The sequence below is a fragment of the Bufo bufo genome, chromosome 3 (genome assembly GCF_905171765.1).
Source record: "Bufo bufo chromosome 3, aBufBuf1.1, whole genome shotgun sequence".
NCBI lineage: Eukaryota > Metazoa > Chordata > Amphibia > Anura > Bufonidae > Bufo > Bufo bufo.
This window is the reverse complement of record NC_053391.1, coordinates 232386414-232406015: the sequence shown is the minus strand read 5'-3', so window position 1 is coordinate 232406015 and position 19602 is coordinate 232386414. Positions and strand designations below refer to the sequence as shown.

The 19602-nt window shown below is 46.1% G+C and overlaps 1 protein-coding gene across 1 annotated transcript in view; it reads right to left on the bottom strand.

Moving 5' to 3' along the window:
• Positions 1-15404, bottom strand: part of LOC120995057 (omega-hydroxyceramide transacylase-like) — a 95590-nt gene extending 80186 nt beyond the window's left edge. Inside the window, exon 1 of the mRNA XM_040424030.1 lies at positions 15111-15404. The gene's annotated coding sequence lies outside the window, so the exon portion shown is untranslated. The remainder of the gene's footprint in view (positions 1-15110) is intronic.
• Between the last annotated feature and the right edge of the window lie 4198 nt (positions 15405-19602).

Here is a 19602-nt window from a genome sequence, read left to right as displayed (position 1 = left end):
CCTCCCCATGCATGTACTGAACTTATACATGAGCATACCTCACCTAGGCCTGACTTACAGTCCACACCCATTGAAGGAGCACCTGATGTTTTTGTGGATGGATCCTGTTCCCGCCCTAATGACAACACTTATCATGCAGGATACGCTGTGGTTCAGCTCCCTGATGTTATACTGGAATCGAATCCTATACCTTTTCAGTCAGCCCAAGCGGCTGAACTGATTGCCCTCACTAGAGCTTGTTGTCTTTTTGAGGGTAGAGATGTAAATGTATACACTGATTCCAAGTATGCCTTCGGGGTTGTACACAATCATGGGGTAATCTGGCAGAGGAGAGGCTTCATAGCTGCAGATGGAAGACAAACTTCACATTCCACCCTAGTACATAATCTCCTGGCCGCCATCCAATTACCGAGCGGAGTTGCTATTATCCATTGTAAGGCACATACTGGACTCCAAACACACATAGCTAAAGGGAATGCCCTAGCTGATCAGTCAGCAAAAGAGGCTTCTATTAGTACGGCAGCGACAGTTCAAATGCCCTCCCTAGTTCCAGTCATTACCCTTACTGACATTCTATTGCTAAGCCTCCAGGATTTGGCTACCAGTAGTGACAAAATAGAATGGCAGTCGGTAGGTGCAGTACAAGACCCTAATACGGGTCTTCTCTGCAAAGAGGGGAAGCCATGTATCCCAGTTGCAAGCGCCCCGATTTTAATTGCACAGTATCATGGTCTTAGCCATAGGGGAGCACAGGCAACCACTGATCTCATTCAGAGAGATTTTTTTATACTGGGTCTTAGATCAAAGGTACAATCTTATGTTTTACGGTGTATTATATGTAGCAGAAATTAGGATGCAGCCTAATAAGAATACTGGTTATTCACCATTTGAGGTCCTAATGGAAAGACCTTCCCCAACCCTTGGGGTCCAAAGGCCCCTGTGATAGAAAAAGGGGATCTAGAAGTAGTACAGGCAGATAATGTGAGGAAACTTGTAGAAATCTTAGATCAATGTGAACAAGATATTGCTCGTGCCTCTCCTTTCTCTCCACAGGAACCTACGCATCCTTTCCAACCAGGAGACGTGGTGATAGTCCAGCACCTGGCAAAAGGACGAACACAGACTGAGTTCCCGTTTGGACCACCCAACCGAGTGGTAGCAGTCACCAGAACAGCGATTCTCACAGAAGAGGCTCCAATCTGGATTCACGCTAGCAGAGTGATAAGGGTCCCTGAGGCTTCTTCTCCGGTGACGGACAAAGATAAGAGGGTGAAGCAGGTGTGAAATCCCTGAACAAAGAGGGGAGCTCAGAAGAAGTTCCCCTGAAAAGTGCCTTGCCACAGGCTGAAGATGATGACCCCCACAATATTCTGGGAGATTTGTTTGTCTGCTGATAATTATTAATCTTTGTGTTTTCTTGCCAGTCTGGCTTATTACATGCACCCAGAGGAGAGGAGTTTCTTCTGCGGTGCGCCAAATAATCGGCTAGTATATAAAAGAGCTCAGGAGTAAAATCCCTTTGCTCCCGTCCCCTTTTATTCTGAACAGAATAGTATAGACAGGATGGCAAATGCCCTAAATGTTAGTTCATTGTGCCTTAAAGACTTACATAGCCCACGGGATCTTATACAAACATGTGTTATTGCTGTGCCTACACCCGATGAATCCCTCCTTGAAGTCTGGTCGAAGGCTAACAATACACAATCTTTTATTCCCTTGTATGACCTCTGTGGGGAGTGTCAGAAATTAGGAAATAGCAGGGATAATATTAGAATAACTACAATTAATGAGACTGCAGCAGAAATTTGTTTTACCTTTTCCCAGGATATGACTTTATATTGTGATAAGAGAGACATAAAAAGTGGATTACCTAGGAATAGTGTATATGAGTATATTGACGACACCTGTAAAAAGAATAGTAGACTTGCTAGCTCCCTGGATAATTCCATGAGTTGTAATAAGACCATTGTGACTCCCAGTTTTATTTATAATATAATGCTCCCTAAGAGATGGTTTTTGTCTTGTGGTAGCAGCACTTACAATTACATTCCTGCTAATGTTATTGGAGGTCCCTGTGCGTTATCCAGGCTGACTTTGGCCCTTCCTAGTCAACCCCCTATCAGGAGAGCTTACAGATCGGTTACCAAGACTTTATCAGAAGACTGTGACTCTACTTTACCCCTTCTCAGCCGTACAGAATATACAAGTTTGGGAACCTCTATATTAGGAGTGCCTGGACTAGCTATATATAATACTCGTACTATAAATTCTATTGCATCGGTTTATCAGACATGCTTTTAGATATACAAGGCGTAAGAGGAGCAGTGCTAGAAACTAGATTCACTGTAGATTATCTGTTACTGAAACATAATATAGGATGTCAAGATTTTAAAGGAATGTGTTGCTTTAATTTATCTGATCATTCCAGATCAATCCAGTCCCATATTCAAGGGTTACATGAAATTGCTAATAATATCAGGAAAGATGTTGAGTCATCCTCTTGGTGGTACTGGTTATTGAGCTGGCTGCCGGATTTGAGTTGGTTAAGAACATCATTTATCAGTATTGCAATTATTATTGCTTCCTTGATTGTCATATGTTGATGCATCCAGTGTATCCCTTCCCTCATACAGATGTTTTGTGGAATGTGTCCAAAACCCACAGATCCTGGACAATCATATGCTACTTACCTCTCTATGAGAAAAGATAAGTCATATTCATGACTTAAGAGGGGATTGAAGGGTTAACAAGAATTATCTGTATGATCTGTATGAAGGACAGGAGGTTGGGTGACATCATATTGAAGGGTGACTATATATACATTTACCTCCTCTCTGTATAAGGAAAAGTTTCTAGTCAGCATTATTATAATGAGAGTTGCCTGTCTCTATAAGGGACTGCTATTATTGTAATGAGAGCTGCAGCTATTCTTGTATGTATGCATGGATGTATATAAGGCCAGTACAACCAATCAATAAATAGAACTGTTACTGACATCATACTGCTTGTGTCACTGACATGTTCTCCAGACGTCTGTCTTTGGGGACAAAGGATGAAATCACGGTGCATTGAGACGGGATAAATATTCTTTCAGTATACATGCCTAGCTGTAATAAACTAGCAAATAAAAAATAATAATTACAGTTACCCTTTAACCACCGCACGTTGACTATAAACGTCCGGGAGGTGGTTCTCTATTTCTGAATGGACGTTCCAGAACGTCCGTTCAGAAACTGCAGCTGCACGCTAATCGTGCAGCTACTGATCGGGTTGCCTGCTGTCAGTGACAGCAGGGCAACCCTTAGGGCTGTTTCACACGAGCGGATGCAGTGCGTGACATCCGCTCCGTGAAAGAGTGCCAAGACCCGATGCAGACTGCAGAGGCACGGAGCATTAACATGACTGATAATGCTCCGTGCCTCTCTGTGATCTCTTTACTACGAAATCACAGTTGTCACTGTGATTTCCTAGTAAAGAGATCACAGAGAGGCACGGAGCATTATCAGTCATGTTAATGCTCCGTGCCTCTGCAGTCTGCATCGGGTCTTGGCACTCTTTCACGGAGCGGATGTCACGCACGGCATCCGCTCGTGTGAAACAGCCCTTAGGCCCCTTTCACACGAGCAAGTTTTCCGCGCGGGTGCAATGCGTGAAGTGAACGCATAGCACCCACACTGACTCCTGACCCATTCATTTCAATGGGTCTGTGTACATGAGCGTTGTTTTTCACGCATCAGTTCTGCGTTGCGTGAAAATCGCAGCATGTTGTATATTCTGCGTTTTTCACGCAGCCCTGGCTCCATAGAAGTGAATGGGGTTGCGTGAAAAACGCATTGCATCCGCAAGCAAGTGCGGATGCAATGCGTTTTTCACTGATGTTTGCTAGGAGATGTTGTTTGTAAACCTTCAGTTTTTTATCACGCGCGTGAAAAACGCATCAAAACGCATTGCACCCGCGCGGAAAAAAACTGAACTACTAAACGCAATCGCAGACAAAACTGACTGAACTTGCTTGCAAAATAGTGCGAGTGTCACTGAACGCATCCGGACCTAATCCGTCACGCTCGTGTGAAAGAGGCCAGGTGTCCCTGCCTTCTAGATCACCGAGCGCTGTGTATACAGAGCAGGAAGCGCTATGCGCTTCCTGTTCCAGCCCGGCGGTCATGTGACCGCTGGAACCGGAGAGTGCAGGAGCTGTGTGAGGTCTTTCAGAGACCTCGATCAGCCCTGCACTGAGGCTGTACAGCCTCTCTGGGGGGTGTATTTCTCCTGTAACTGGGGCTACTATGTCAGCCCCAGTTACAGGAGAAATCAACAGTGAGGGGGGAAAAAAAAAACAAAAAAACCCACACACTACTATAGCTCTCAGAACATGGACACATTAAAACATAATTTTTTTATTTCAAAAATGCTATTGTGTAAAACTTAAAAGAAAAAGTAGACATATTCGGTATCGCCACGTCTGCAACAATCTGCTCTATAAAAATATCACTTGACTGAACCCCTCAGGTGAACGCTGTAAAAATAAATAAAAACTGTGCTAAAACAACCAATTTTTTGGTCACCTTGCCCCATAAAGTGTTATAATGAATGATCGAAAAAAAAAAATCATATGTACCCAAAAATAGTACTAATAAAACTGGCACCTTATCCCCTAGTTTCCAAAATGGGATCACTTCTTGGGAGTTTCTACTGTAAGGGTGCATCAGGGGGGCTTCAAAATGGGACATGGCATCTAAAAACCATGTGGAGTTCCTTCTGCGCCCTGTTGTGTGCCCATACAGCAGTTTATGACTACATGTGGGGTGTTTCTGTAAACCGCAGAATCTGGGTAATAAATACTGAGTTTTATTTGTTTACCATAGATGTGTTAAAGAAAAAAATTGGATTAAAATGGAAAATCTGCCAAAAAAGTGAAATTTAAAAGTTTGATCTCCATTTTCCTTTAATTCTTGTGGAACGCCTAAAGGGTTAAGAAAGTTTGTAAAATCGGTTTTAAGTAACTTAAGGGGTGTAGTTTCTACAATGGGATCATTTATGGGGGTATCCACTATGTAGGCCCCACAAAGTGACTTCATACCTGAACTGGTCCTTAAAAAGTGGGTTTTGGCAATTTTCTTAAAAATGTGAAGAATTGCTTCTAAAAAAAAAAAAAATGATGCCAACATAAAGTAGACATATGGGGAATGTTAAGTAATAAATATTTTATGAGGTGTCACTTTCTGCTTTGAAAGCAGAGAAAGTGAAATTTAGTTTTTTCATAAATAAAAGGTGAAATATATTGACTCAAATTTATGACTATCATGAAGTACAATGTGTCACGAGAAAACAATCTCTGAATGACTTGGATAAGTAAAGGCGGTCCAAAGTTATTACCACATAAAGTTAGATATGTCAGTTTTGCAAAATTAGGCCTGGTCAGGAAGGGGGCAAATGGCCCAGATGGGAAGTGGTTAAGGGCATTTGCAAATACGATATAATACCTAGGCTTTCTGAACTAACAAGGAAAAGTGGGACCATTAGTATTCAGCGTCCTCAGAGGCAGTCCATATGAGCAATAAAGCAATGATGCTAACAGTATAAAGTTAGCCATTCAAAAAGTGCATAAGAGGTCACATTGTTGTAACCATAAGAGTCCATACAATGGGCTAAAGTGCTTGAACGTTGCAGAATCTTAGAACTTTAGTGCAAAAAATGTCAACATACCACATGTCACACTGGAAATCAAAGATCTCAGGTACACGTTTTAGTCTATCCTTTGGGTGCAGGCTTGTAACGTTGCAATCTAATTATATATATATATATATATATATATATATATATAATACACACACACACATATACATACACACATACACATACATACAGGGCCGCTGATAGGCCAGTACAGCTGGCCCAGTTGTACCGGGCCCGGCTGGCAGGGGGGCCCGGCAGTGGCGTAGCTATAGGGGTCGCAGCGGTCGCAATTGCGACCGGGCCCCTAAGTCAGGGGGGCCCACGGGGCCCCCCTCAGCCAGGAGAACGCGGCCCCAAGCTGGTGAAATCAGATTCACATGGGGCGGAGGCGAGGCCCTGCATGACGCGCACTGTGCAGGGCAGGGCAGGCTAAGTAGGAGGAGGGAGGGGGAGTGGCTTCAGTTGAGGTCAGAAGACGAAAGAGGAAGCTGTGTGCAGCCGCCGGTACTGACTGACTCCGCCTCCTCTCCTGGCTGAGAGCTCCCCTCCTCGGCTCCTCCTATCCTGAGCCTGCGAGTGCGGCTGCCTGCCAGACTGTCTGCTGTGCTGAGGTGAGCGTGGCTAGCTGGACCATCCGACTGGACCAGGGTCCTGGTGGTCCGGTCCAGACCAGTTAAAGTGTGTGTCTGTGAACTGTGAGTGTCCCTGAGTGAGTGAGTCCGGTCCGGGGGCCCTAACCCGCCTGGTGGAAGCGCCGGTGGCGGTGACATAGTCAGTGATAACTAAGCCCAGCAGCCCCAGACCAGACCAGTCAATACCCGCTCCTTTAGGAGAAAACTAATCAGTACTCTCATCACTCAGATGTCACTGCAGGCAGCACAGCAGCAGGCCAGAAGCGATCGATCAGCCAGGATTAATGTGCACAGCCTGGGTGGGAGGCCCCCCTTACCCTGGCCTTAGGCAAGTGACAAACTGCCCCCCCCTCCTCAATCTGAATCCACAGATCCCCTCCATAACAGTGCCATCCACAGATCCCCTCCATAACAGTGCCATCCACAGATCCCCTCCATAACAGTGCCATCCACAGATCCCCTCCATAACAGTGCCATCCACAGATCCCCTCCATAACAGTGCCATCCACAGATCCCCTCCATAACAGTGCCATCCACAGATCCCCTCCATAACAGTGCCATCCACAGATCCCCTCCATAACAGTGCCATCCACAGATCCCCTCCATAACAGCGCCATTCACAGACGACCCCCCAGCGCCATAAATATCACTTGTAGACAAATCTGCATGTTGTTTCAAGGCGGCGTCTGGGGAGGGGCCAAGGGCGGGGCCAGGGGTGTGGCTGAAGGAGGGATCAGGGGGTGGAGCTGAAGGGGGCCCCGTCATGTATGCTGTACGGGGCCCCATGATTTCTATCAGCGGCCCTGTATATATATATATATATATATATATATATATATATATATATATATATATATATTATTTATTTATTTTTTGCATTATATGTCATTTGTAGTCCACATGAGGTATGGCTCCAATGTGCACAAGCTGGAGATAGACTCCATCAGCCAATAAAATAAAAAATACACAACAATCGGTGCTCTTCTGGGCAAGAGGTAAAACAGGGCAACAAAACTGATAGATGGACCAACAAGTTCTCACCCTTCAAGTTCAGTCCAAGATGTGGCTCACATTGTCCAATGAATTGTTCTCCTCACAGCATGAGGTCACTTACAAGAGGGGCTGGAAGTCTTCCTCCTAGGTCCCATAGTTGAGGGTGCAAAAGTCCTTCTTTAGGCTGTGCGACATCCTCATCGCCGTCACCGCTAGCTCTAGTGCCCAATGTAGCTGCCCCTCTGGCAGAAACGTCATCTGCGATCTCCTGGTGGCAGGACTTTAATTGGAAGATCACCCTCTTCTGGAGGATGCTCTGCAATCCTTGGCTTTTTCCTGGTAGGCAATGATAGACCCTTGGTCTTTCATAGCAAGGAGCTCTGAATTATTTGGTGGTTCCGGAGTGCATGGGGCATTATCAGTGGATTCCTCCTTATCCTCGCACACCTCAGGGCAGTGCTCCTGTTTGGTGGGCCCAGGCTGTACAGCAGCAGTAGGCCTGAAGATTTCTGTAGTGGCAGCGATAATGGCTACAGACTGGCGCTTCTCTGGCTCTGCTACTCCAGTAGTCAGGGGCAACTGTGGTAAAATTCGCCTGCCAGGTGGCCTGGTGCTCCTTAGAGGGACTGGGAGTCTTCGTCGCTGTTGCTGCAGCGGTTGGGAGTCCCTAGTGGCAATGAGAGTGGCCACAGCAGTCCTTCTCTGACCCCACTATGGCGGGGGACTATGCTCTTGGCTTCAAGCTTCTGCCTCCATGGCCAGCAGAGCTTAGGGTGCTCTGGCTGGCATTGGCGCGTCCAGCAGAGACGTGCCCACGCACACCCTTCCCGGGGGTAAAACTAGACTAACTGGTCCCCACTCTTCCGTCAGGAATTAAGGCTAGCCCACTTCTCTGCTGAGGGGGGGGGGGCGATAATAGAATGGCAACTTCCATTCTTTCTAACTACAGCTCTGCCGTGTTTGCTGCCACCTGCTGGTGAACCAGGTACATTACATATGAACAGTTGCATAACAGAATTAGGAATGCACATTGTGGAGGACCTAGACAAAAATACATAGATGGCATTGGTGTTAGCCCAAGAGATAGTAGCAGGGTGCATGAGTGGTAACACCACTCTGGGGTGTAATACTTCTGCTTTTGTGTAATAGCAATTTGTATCCCCAATAAGAGCAGTAAGGTGTAATAGAATTGCTCCTATTACCCAGGCTGTACACTCTCCTATTGCATCCAGTTCTCCTTTTATAGGTACTTGTGGTCTGCTGCAGGCATCCTGCATTGTATGCATTTTTGCTGGGGATTGCCATTAGCAGCAGACCACAAGTGCAGGATCTGCCCCCCCGCGGTATAGATGCACCACTGCATATGGGGGTTGAGCACGCCCTTTTTAATACCACGCCAATTTGTAGTTTGTATTTTGAATTTTTGGGAGGTGTAGAAACTCCTAGTCTGAATGTGCCATTATTTCCATCTACAGGCAGCATTCTGGTGTACATGTGAGGCCCGGGCTATATCAGCCAGTCTTGGGTGGGGCTCAGAGCTCTCTGCCTCCTCCCATTGTATGCATGGTCACATGCTGGAGGTTACTGGGAGATTGCTTTGAGTCGGACCTTGCGCTCCTGTAATTCGCCTGATGGCTCCTGGTATTGCCCCCACGGCCCAGGTAGGTTTAGCGTTAGGTCCCGAGCTACTTGAGAAACCTTGGCGCGGTGCTCGGGCTCAGACATGTCATGTCCTGTCCTCACATAGGACATGTTGGCTAATCTCTCAATTTTAACACCAGTTTGAGGGCTTAGTAAGACCGCAGAGTGCACCTGTCTTTGTTATATCCTTTTATAGTGTAGATGATGACTCCCTATCCTTTCCCTATAGATTGAATAATCTTTCCCTGTACTTGTAAATCATTTTTTCAGCACAATAAAGTCTTTCCTAGCACTGTATCTAGCACCTGTTGATATCTCTCCCTGCACTAAGTACACTGGAAAATGGAAGAATCCAAAATGGCTGAGGGTATTTATAGGGCTGTGACATCACAGGGGCTGGCTGCTGATTGGGAAAGCGGGATCACCCGTAATGCCAGAATTCTTTGCTCAATGTCCTAACACATGCAGCAGCCATTTTAGGAAAAAAAATTTGATTCGTTACCACGAAGCGTGAGGAAATTCAGAGCGAATCGAGTTTTTCCTGAAATTCCGATTGAATGCCACTTCGTCAACTTAAAGGGAGTCTGTCACCAGCATTTCACTTTTTTTAACCCTTCCCACAGCTCCCTAGCATGCTTACAGTTAATAAAAACGTTACCTCTGGCATCAATCCTGGACTTATAGAACCCTCAAAAACGATCTTTATAAGATATGCAAATGAGGGCTCGCAAGTGTCCAGGGCGGCGTTACTCTCTTAGGTGCCCTGCTTGCTCAGCCTTCTCATTGCGTCCCCCCGCCCCTTCCTACCCTCTGCCCGCCCATCCTTTCCCTCTGACCACCTTTGTACTAACTTATGCTGCCGATATCCCGCGCCGGCGCATGCGCACTGCGATGCCCATTCCTTGTACGGCATCACAGTAACTATTGCGCATGCGCCAGCTAATGACACAAAAATCGGCGTCGTTAGCCGGCGCATGCACAATAGTTACTGTGATGCTGTACAAGGAATGGGCATCGCAGTGCGCATGTGCTGGCCAAAGGAATGAGTGCGCCGGCGCGGGATATCGGCAGCATAACAAGTTAGTACAAAGGCGGTCAGAGGGAAAGGATGGGCGGGCAGAGGGTAGGAAGGGGCGGGGGGGGACACAATGAGAAGGCTGAGCAAGCAGGGCACCTAAGAGAGTAACGCCGCCCTGGGCACTTGTGAGCCCTCATTTGCATATCTTATAAAGATCGTTTTTGAGGGTTCTATAAGTCCAGGATTGATGCCAGAGGTAACGTTTTTATTAACTAAGCATGCTAGGGAGCTGTGGGAAGGGTTAAAAAAGTGAAATGCTGGTGACAGACTCCCTTTTATCTCGCTCATCTCTTAGTTAGGTCTTTCAAACAGCAAGAAAGGGAAGGAACCAAAAAAATGCTCATAGTGTGTGCCAAAAGGGGGCTTACATATTTACCTTTCACCATCCACCACTGCTTGATAATTTCCTTGAGGGGTTTAGTTTTCAAAATGGGGCCACTTTTTGGGGTTTTCCAGTGTCAGGGTATCTCAGGGTCTCTTCAAATGTGACATGGTACCAAAGAACCATTTCAGGAAAATTTGCCCTCCAAAAGCCACAAAAATTGAGGGAAATAACTAATCAGTATATGGCCTCTTGCACACGAACGTATTTTCATTCCGTTTTGTTTTTTTGCGAACCGTATATACGGAACCAAATTTTTTATTTCTTATGTCCAACTGCAATATTTCTGATGAAAATATTGAACAGTATTTATGTATCAGAAATATTTCCACATCTTTAGGCCTCGAGCACACAACAGTTGTGTGTTTTGCGATCCGCAAAACAGATGGCGTCCGTTCCGCAATTTTCAGAATGGCGCGGACAGCCATTAATATAACTGCCTATTCTTGTCCGCAACACGGACAGGTTATATTTTTTTTGCGGACCACGGAATGGAGCAATGGATGTGGAAAGCACACAGAGTGCTGTCCGCATCTTTTGCAGTCCCATTGAAGTGAATAGGTCCGCATTTGAGCCGCTAAAACTGCGGCTTGGATGCAGACCAAAATGGCCACGTGCATGAGGCCTTATAGTGAGCCAAAACCAGGGACGGGACAAAAACGCAGAACAGGAAGAAATCTTTCCATTACACCTGATCTCTGAAGGCTTCACTGCTGGTTTTGACTCACAATAAAGCCTCATGCAGACGTCCATGGTACACGGTCCGCGAGATACCGGACTGGCATTGCAGGAGCACACGGCATCATTGGTTGCTATGACGCTGTGCACTCCTGCAATGCCAGTCCGGTATCTCACGGACCGTGTTCCACAGACATCTATCTGCATGAGGCTTAACTGACGGAAAAAAGGGTGGGTTCACATGAAATTTTATGCCTCCTTTTGATGTATACTAGTCAGAAAGTGTCCATCCCTGCACCAGGTTTATCATCCAACCTGAGCCCCTGTAATACACCTGCTGCAGAGCTTCACATGTACACAGCCTCTTAGTTTTTGCCATTTAGAATTCATCTTGGCTTGTGCGAGAAAGAACCCTTCACCTCCAAGTTACAGTTTCAGGCCGTTTCACACGAGCGGATGCCGTGCGTGGAATCCGCTGCGTGAAAGAGCCAAGCCCCGTTCCAGACAGCAGACAGAGCATTAACATGATTAATAATGCTCCATGCCTCGGACCTTTTTACTACAAAAATCTGTGAGATAAAGTTGTCACTGTGATTTTGTAGTAAAAAGGTCAGAGAGGCATGGAGCATTATTAATCATGTTAATGCTCTGTCTCCGCAATGGGGCTTGGCTCTCTTTTACCCTTAAGGGTAAATTCACACATGCAGGTTTTTGATACTTTTCCCACTTCCGATTTTCCTTTAAAAACTGCATTTAGACAACCATATTTTTGGATCCGCATCCGTTCCGCACCCATTCATTTTAATAGAAATGTCAAAAGATGCGGGCAGCACACCGTGCAATTGCGGACAAGAATAGGCATTTCTATCCTAGGGCTGGCCATATGCACTCCGCAAAATGCACACGGTCGGGATGAGCGTTTGCAGACCGCAAGACACATGTTTTGCCTAAGGGTGTGCTTGGTATTCCTTGCAATTTGCGGTCCCCAATGCACAGGCAACATCCGTGTGGTTTTCGCAGACCCATTCAACATGAAAATATAATTTTTACACTTTTAAAACATTTTTTATTTGCAGTGTGGAGGCAAGTGAATGGGTCCGCATCCATGATGTGGTGCACAAACGGCCGAGGCCTGTAAATTGCGGACCCAGAATACGGGCCAGCCAGAACCCTTAGGCTGGTTTCACACGGGCGTTGCGGGAAAAGATGCGTTTGCGTTGCGGGAACAGGTGTGATTTTTTTTTCCCCTGCGAGCGCAAAGCATTTTAATGCGTTTTGCACGCTCGTGAGAAAAATCGGCATGTTTTAGTACCCAGACCCGAACCCGGAATTCTTCACAGAAGTTCGGGTTCAGTATTCTGTAAATTTTTATTATTTTCCCTTATAACATGGTTATAAGGGGAAATAGCATTTTTTAATACAGAATTCTTAGGTCAATTGAGGGTTAAAAATAAAAAATTAACTCACCTCCTCCAATTGATCACGTAGCTGCCGGTCTCCTGTTCTTTCTTCAGGATCTGTGGTGACATCACTGTGCTCATCACATGGTACATCACCATGGTGATTAGCATGTGATGAGCACAGTGATGTCACCACAGGTCCTTTGACAGATCCTGAAGAAAGAAAAGGACACCGGCAGCTGTGCGATCAATTGGAGGAGTTATTTTATTTTTAACCCTCAATTGACCTTCTACTAAGCATTCTGTATTAAAGAATGATATTATTTTCCCTTATAACCATGTTATAAAAGGAAAATACAGTGAATAGACTTTCATCCTAGCAACATGCGGGGAAAAACAAAACAAAAAAAAAAAAACGCACCGTATCCGCACTTGCTTGCGATTTTCACGCAGCCCAATTCACTTTGATGGTGCCTGCGCTGCATAAAAAAAAAACCAAAAAAAAAAACACAATATAGAGCTTGCTGCGATTTTCACGCAACGCACAAGTGATGCGTGAAAATCGCCGCTCATGTGCACAGCCCCATAGAAATGAATGGGTCCGGATTCAGTGCGGGGGCAATGCGTTCACCTCATGAACTGCATCCGCGTGGAAAACTCGCCCGTGTGAAAGGGGCCTAAGGCCTTATGCACACGACAGTTGTTGTGTTCCGTTCGGCAAAATGGGGTTCCGTTGTTCCGTGATCCGTTTCCGTGTGCCTTCCTTTATTTTTGGAGGATCACCAGACATGAAGGAAAGTAAACAAAAAAGTCCAAGTCAAGTTTGCCATGCAAATGATAGGAACAAAAAAACGGACGCGGATGACAATCTTGTGTGCCTCCACGTTTTTTCACGGTCCCATTGACTTGAATGCGTCCGCTAACCGTTTTCCATGAAAAAAATAGGACAGGTTATATTTTTTTGACGGACTGGAACCACGGATGACAAACGGTGCATTAGCCGAGTTTTCAACGGACCCATTGAAAGTCAATGGGTCAGCAGAAAAAAAAACAAAAAAACACGGAACGGACACGGAATAAAACAACGGTTGTGTGCACACTTCAGTTATCTGGTCAGTAATTTCCAGATAGATGCAGGTCAAAATACACAGAACAGGTGCAGATCTTTCCATTACACCTGATCTCTGATTAGGCTTCACTACTGGTTTTGGTTCACAAAGGCCTCATGCACAAGGCCATTCCATGCATTGGGGGGACCGCAATTTGTGGTCCCCGATGCATGGACAACGCCGCCGGGACGGATTGAGACCCATTCAATTTGAATAGGTACGTGCCTCCGGATTTCGGACCCATTTAAGTGAATGGGTCCACATCCGTGATGTGGGGAGCACACAGCCAGTGCCTGCATATTGCAGGCCCCAATACGGTTATGTGCATGAGGCCAAACACTGATGGAAAGAACTGACTAAATAACTAAAAAGTGTGAACTCAGCTTTACTTGATTTTAAATCCACTCCTGGCCACACACACACACACACGTTTCTGCAGGATCAGCAAAAATGCTTGCGTCAGGGTGATACAACCGGCAGCATGCTTTCTGAATGGATCCAGTTGTATTAGCTCTAAAATAGCTGGTTTCCAACACACACGGATGTCATCCGTTCTTGCAGATCTGTTGTTGTAAAACATCACAGAATGCCAATGACAGACCGCAAAAACAGAACAGACTTTTTGCGGCCATGCAGAACGGATGCACAACAGACAAAATCACAGAAATATAGTGGAACTGCTCAGACCCCAAACACTGTAGCGTGTTTCTCATTGGGGGAGCAGTCCCACCGCATGTGGACCGCAGCAAACAATGGAGGATGCCGGCGCAGTCCACATGCACCACAAAGTCATCCTACACAAAACGGAGCATTGTGCGGATGAAAATGTAATTATATAAATCACAGAAAAAAAAATATGCACTAGTTGTTCTGATATGTGGTTGTGTGGAAGCTTGGCTGCGAGCTGGATTTCATCACCTTCAGACCGTGTTCACACCATAGTTAGCATGGCAAGAGGTCCTACCACTACGCTGAGTGACCGTGACGTGGTGCATGATGGGTTCCGATGTGTTCCTGACAGGAATATATTGGCAAAAGTCTCAGCTTTTAACAACAGACAGAAAAACTGAATCACGGATCTGCAAAATGTGGATCGAAAAACACATATGTGCACGTGGCCTGACACGCACTTTTTTGCGCAGAATCCACATTGTTAAAAAACACACAGCCACACACCACTGTGTGAACATACCCCAAGTGCTCCAAACTTGGGAAATTCTGTATTTTACTGCACTACCAAATGGTGCCATGAAGGAGGAGATATAATCACAGACCATAACGCGATTCTTCGATAACCCAAACTTTAGACACTACCATGTTAAATAGTCACACACACACTCCATTTTGAAAACACCCAAGAAACACATTTCACAGGTAAAGCAAAGCACATACAGCATGTTCTGTGTGCCCCTCACATGAACAAGTATGTAGAAGTCTAGAAGAAAGGGTTAATGTGTCAGAATGAAGTCCAATAACCTAGTATTATGTAACATCAAAGTGTAAACCGCATGCAGTTCTTACCTAGATCGACATTGAAGACCACAGCAGCTGCAGCCAGACACCCCGCTGATGATCCATACACCTGTGGTGCGGACTTCAAGATTTCTGGGGCCAGGTCAAGGAGGGCTTGGACCACTCCAATCTGGTATATGCACAGAAAACCACCCCCAGAGAATGAGAGAGACAGAGGGCTCCTTCCACAGGATGTCTCACGTTCCATGGTCTAATGAGAGAGCTGAGGATTCCTTGCCTTCTGTAGAGCTCCTTTCTGTCTCTTCATGAATTCATGTTGCAGAGGATTTATTTGATGAGGTATAAGGCCCCCGCCCCTTCACAGACCCTCTGCATAATTAGGATAATAGACTGTGGTCGACAAAGAGTCTCTTTGTAGAAACCAGTTATTGACATGCCCCATTTTTACTGCATATTACATAAGCTGACTGACACCGAGGGGCACATTTAGGGCTCATGCACACGACCGTTGTTGTTTTGCGGTCCGTTTTTCACTAATCCATTGTTCCGCACCTGAGGTTTTTTTTCTCTGATTTAAGTCCTCTTCCGTTCCGTTATTGCACAAAACATGTCCATATGGTTTCCATATTTGATCAGTTTTTTGCGGATCGGAAACAGTAACTTATTAATCACCAAACACATGAGCAATATGGGCTGGGCATAGCATTTCTACAGTATGTATCCACGAAATACGGATGAAATTCTGTTGTTTTTGTGGACCCATTAAAGTTAATGGTTCCGTATAATACGTTGGTTTGCATGAGCCCTTAGGCTAGGGCAGGCATGGCCAACCTGAAGCTCTCCAGCTTTTGCAAAACTACAACTCCCAGCATGCTTAGGCTACTTTCACACTTGCGTTCAGAGCGGATCCGTCTGCTGTCTGCACAGATGGATCCGCTCCTATAATGCAGACGTTTGGATCCGTTCAGAAGTGTGAAAGTAGTTCCGACGGATCCGTCCAGACTTTACATTGAAAGTCAATGGGGGACGGATCCTTTTGAAAATTGAGCCATACTGTGTCAACTTCAAACGGATCCGTCCCCATTGACTTACATTGTAAGTCTGGATGGATCCGTTTGCCTCCGCACGGCCAGGCGGACACCCGAACGCTGCAAGCTGCATTCGGGTGTCCGCCTGCTGAGCGGAGCGGAGGCTGAACGCTGCCAGACTGATACATTCTGAGCGGATCCGCATCCACTCAGAATGCATTGGGGCAGTACGGATGAGTTCGGGGGCGCTTGTGAGACCCTTCAAACAGAGCCCCGAACGCTAGTGTGAAAGTAGCCTTAGACTGCCTACAGCTATCAGCCTGCAGCAGGGCATGGTGGGAGTTGTAGTTTTACAACAGCTGGAGAGCCTCAGGTTGGCCATGCCTGGGCTAGGGCTGCACGACACATAGGGCACAACTACACTGCAACATGTGTCGCACGACAATTTTTATGATGATAGTCTATGGAGTCACACTGCGACATACTGCGACAGTTGCAGTCCAGTCTTGGATCATCATAAAAATTGTCGTGCGACACATGTCGTTGTGTAGCCCTAGCCTTAGGGTGAGTTCACACTTCAGTTAATTGATCAGTTATTTCCATCAGTTAAGGGCTCTTTCACACTTGTGTTCTTTTCTTCCGGCATAGAGTTCCGTCGTCGGGGCTCTATGCCGGAAGAATCCTGATCAGTTTTATCCTAATGCATTCTGAATGGAGAGAAATCCGTTCAGGATGCATCAGGATGTCTTCAGTTCCGGACCGGAATGTTTTTTGGCCGGAGAAAATACCGCAGCATGCTGCGCTTTTTGCTCCGGCCAAAAATCCTGAACACTTGCCGCAAGGCTGGATCCCGAATTAATGCCCATTGAAAGGCATTAATCCGGATCCGGCCTTAAGCTAAACGTCGTTTCGGCGCATTGCCGGATCCGACGTTTAGCTTTTTCTGAATGGTTACCATGGCTGCCAAGACACTAAAGTCCTGTTTGCCATGGTAAAGTGTAGTGGGGAGCGGGGGAGCAGTATACTTACCGTCCGTGCGGCTCCCCGGGCGCTCCAGAGTGACGTCAGAGCGCCCCACGCTCATGGATGACGTGTCGCATGGATCACGTCATCCATGGGCATGGGGCGCTCTGACGTCATTCTGGAGCGCCCCGGGAGCCGCACGGACTGTAAGTATACTGCTCCCCCACTCCCCACTACTACTATGGCAACCAGGACTTTAATAGCGTCCTGGCTGCCATAGTAACACTGAACGCATTTTGAAGACGGATCCGTCTTCAAATGCTTTCAGTTCACTTGCGTTTTTCCGGATCCGGCGTGTAATTCCGGCAAATGGAGTACACGTCGGATCCGGACAACGCAAGTGTGAAAGAGCCCTAAGGCTCCTTCACACAAATGTGTGATGCCCGTTGCCATATTGCGGACCCTCAATACACGGGCACCGTTCAGTGGCCATTCCGCATCACAGATGTGGACCTATTAATTTCAATGGGTCCGCAAATCCAGAGATGCGGAACGGTGCGGAACAGAACACTACAGAAGCACTACGGAGTGCTTTATGGGGTTCCGTTCCATGCTTCCGCACTGCAAAAAGATAGAACTTGCTCTATCTTTTTGTAGAATGGAAGGATCTCGGACCCATTCAAGTGAATAGGTCTGCGATCCCCATGTGCCTGCCCCATGGACGGTGCCCGTGCATTGGGCACAGCACGGGCTTCACACGTTCGTGTGAACGAGCCCTAATTGTGAGCCAAAACCAATAGTGAAGCCTACTGAGAGATAAGGTCTAAGGCCTCTTGCACACAAATTTTTTTTTTTCCATTTACGTTCCGTTTTTTGCGTTCCGTATACGGAACCATTAATTTCAATGGATCTGCAAAAAAAAGGAAGGTACTCTGTATGCCTTTCGTTTCCGTATTTCCGTTCCGTCCAAAGATACAACATGTCCTATTATTGTCGGCATAACGGACAAGGATAGTACTGTTCTATCATCGGCCAGCTGTTCCGTAAAAAACTGAATGCACACGGACGTCATCCGTATTTTTTGAGGATCCGTTTTTTGCGGACCGCAAAATACTGAAAAAGCCATACGGTTGTGTGCATGAAGCCTAATGGAAAGATTTTCACCTGTTCTGTGTTTTTGACCCGCACCTGGTTTTGGCTCACAATAACTGATGGAAATAACAGATCAAATAACTGAAATATAAACACAGCCTTAGGCCTCATGCACACAACCGTTTTTCGGGTCTGCATCCGAGCCGCAGTTTTTGCGGCTCGGGTGCGGACCCATTCACTTCAATGGGGCCGCAAAAGATGCGGACAGCATTCCGTGTTCTGTCCACATTCGTTTCTCCGTTCCGAGGCCCCGCAAAAAAAAATATAGCATGTCCTATTCTTGTCCGTTTTGCGGACAAGAATAGGCATGTCTACAATGGCCCACCCGTTCCGTTCCACAAATTGCGGAAGGCACACGGCGGCTTCCGTTTTTTGCGGATCCGCGGTTTGCGGACCGCAAAAAACGGAACGGCAGTGTGCATGAGGCCTTACCAAGCTTGCCGGTTTTTCAGGCGTATTTCATTTGGTTGTCATTCTTTTGCCGAGCATTTGTTAAAAGTCGTGCAGCAGGTCATAAATTAGACCAGGTGTATTTCTAATAGTCTGACCTCTGGTGGTTGTTTTTCAGTTAGACAGGTTCATATTCACTTAGATTGGTCTAATTATTTGTGCATGAAAAGATTCTAATCTTTACGGAGAAAAGTCACATGTCAATAAAAAAAAAGTCACAATTCACCACTTAAAACATCTGAAGAAAAGTACACCAGCCCTGGGGTGGCATAGAAATTATCCTGTTTTTGCGACAAATTCAGGCGTAAAAAAAGGCACACCTGGAAAAAATTTGCAAAAGTTAGAAATCTTCTGAATTAGGGCTCATGCACACGAACGTATATTCTTTCCGTGTCCATCCGTTTTTTTTTTTGCGGACCGCATATGGAACCATTTATTTCAATGGGTCTGCAAAAAAAATGGAAGTTACTCCGTGTGCATTCCGTTTCCGTGTGTCCTAATTTCCGTTTCGCCAAGTAATAGAACATGTCCCATTATTGTCCGCATTACGGACAATGATAGTACTGTTCTATGAAGGGCCAACTGTTCCGTACTGCAAAATACGGAGTGCACACTTAGTCAAAAAAAAGATCAAAATAGTTGGATAAGAGACAAAAGCATCCAAAACAGGTGAGGTTTCAGTAGTTAATGTGACGGGCACCGATCTGTCAGCACTGCAAAAAAATATAATAAAATAATAAAATTCTATATTTTTTTTTGTGGTGTGGAGGCATAGACCGAAATGCCATGGAAGCGCTCTATAGTGCATCCGCGGCCTTCTGGTCCGTATCTTCCGGATTGTGGACCCATTCAAGTGAATGGGTGAATGAGCATCCGGGATACGTTGCACACACCGCCAGTGTCCGTATATTGCAGACCTGCTGTTTGTGGGCCGCAATACGGGCATG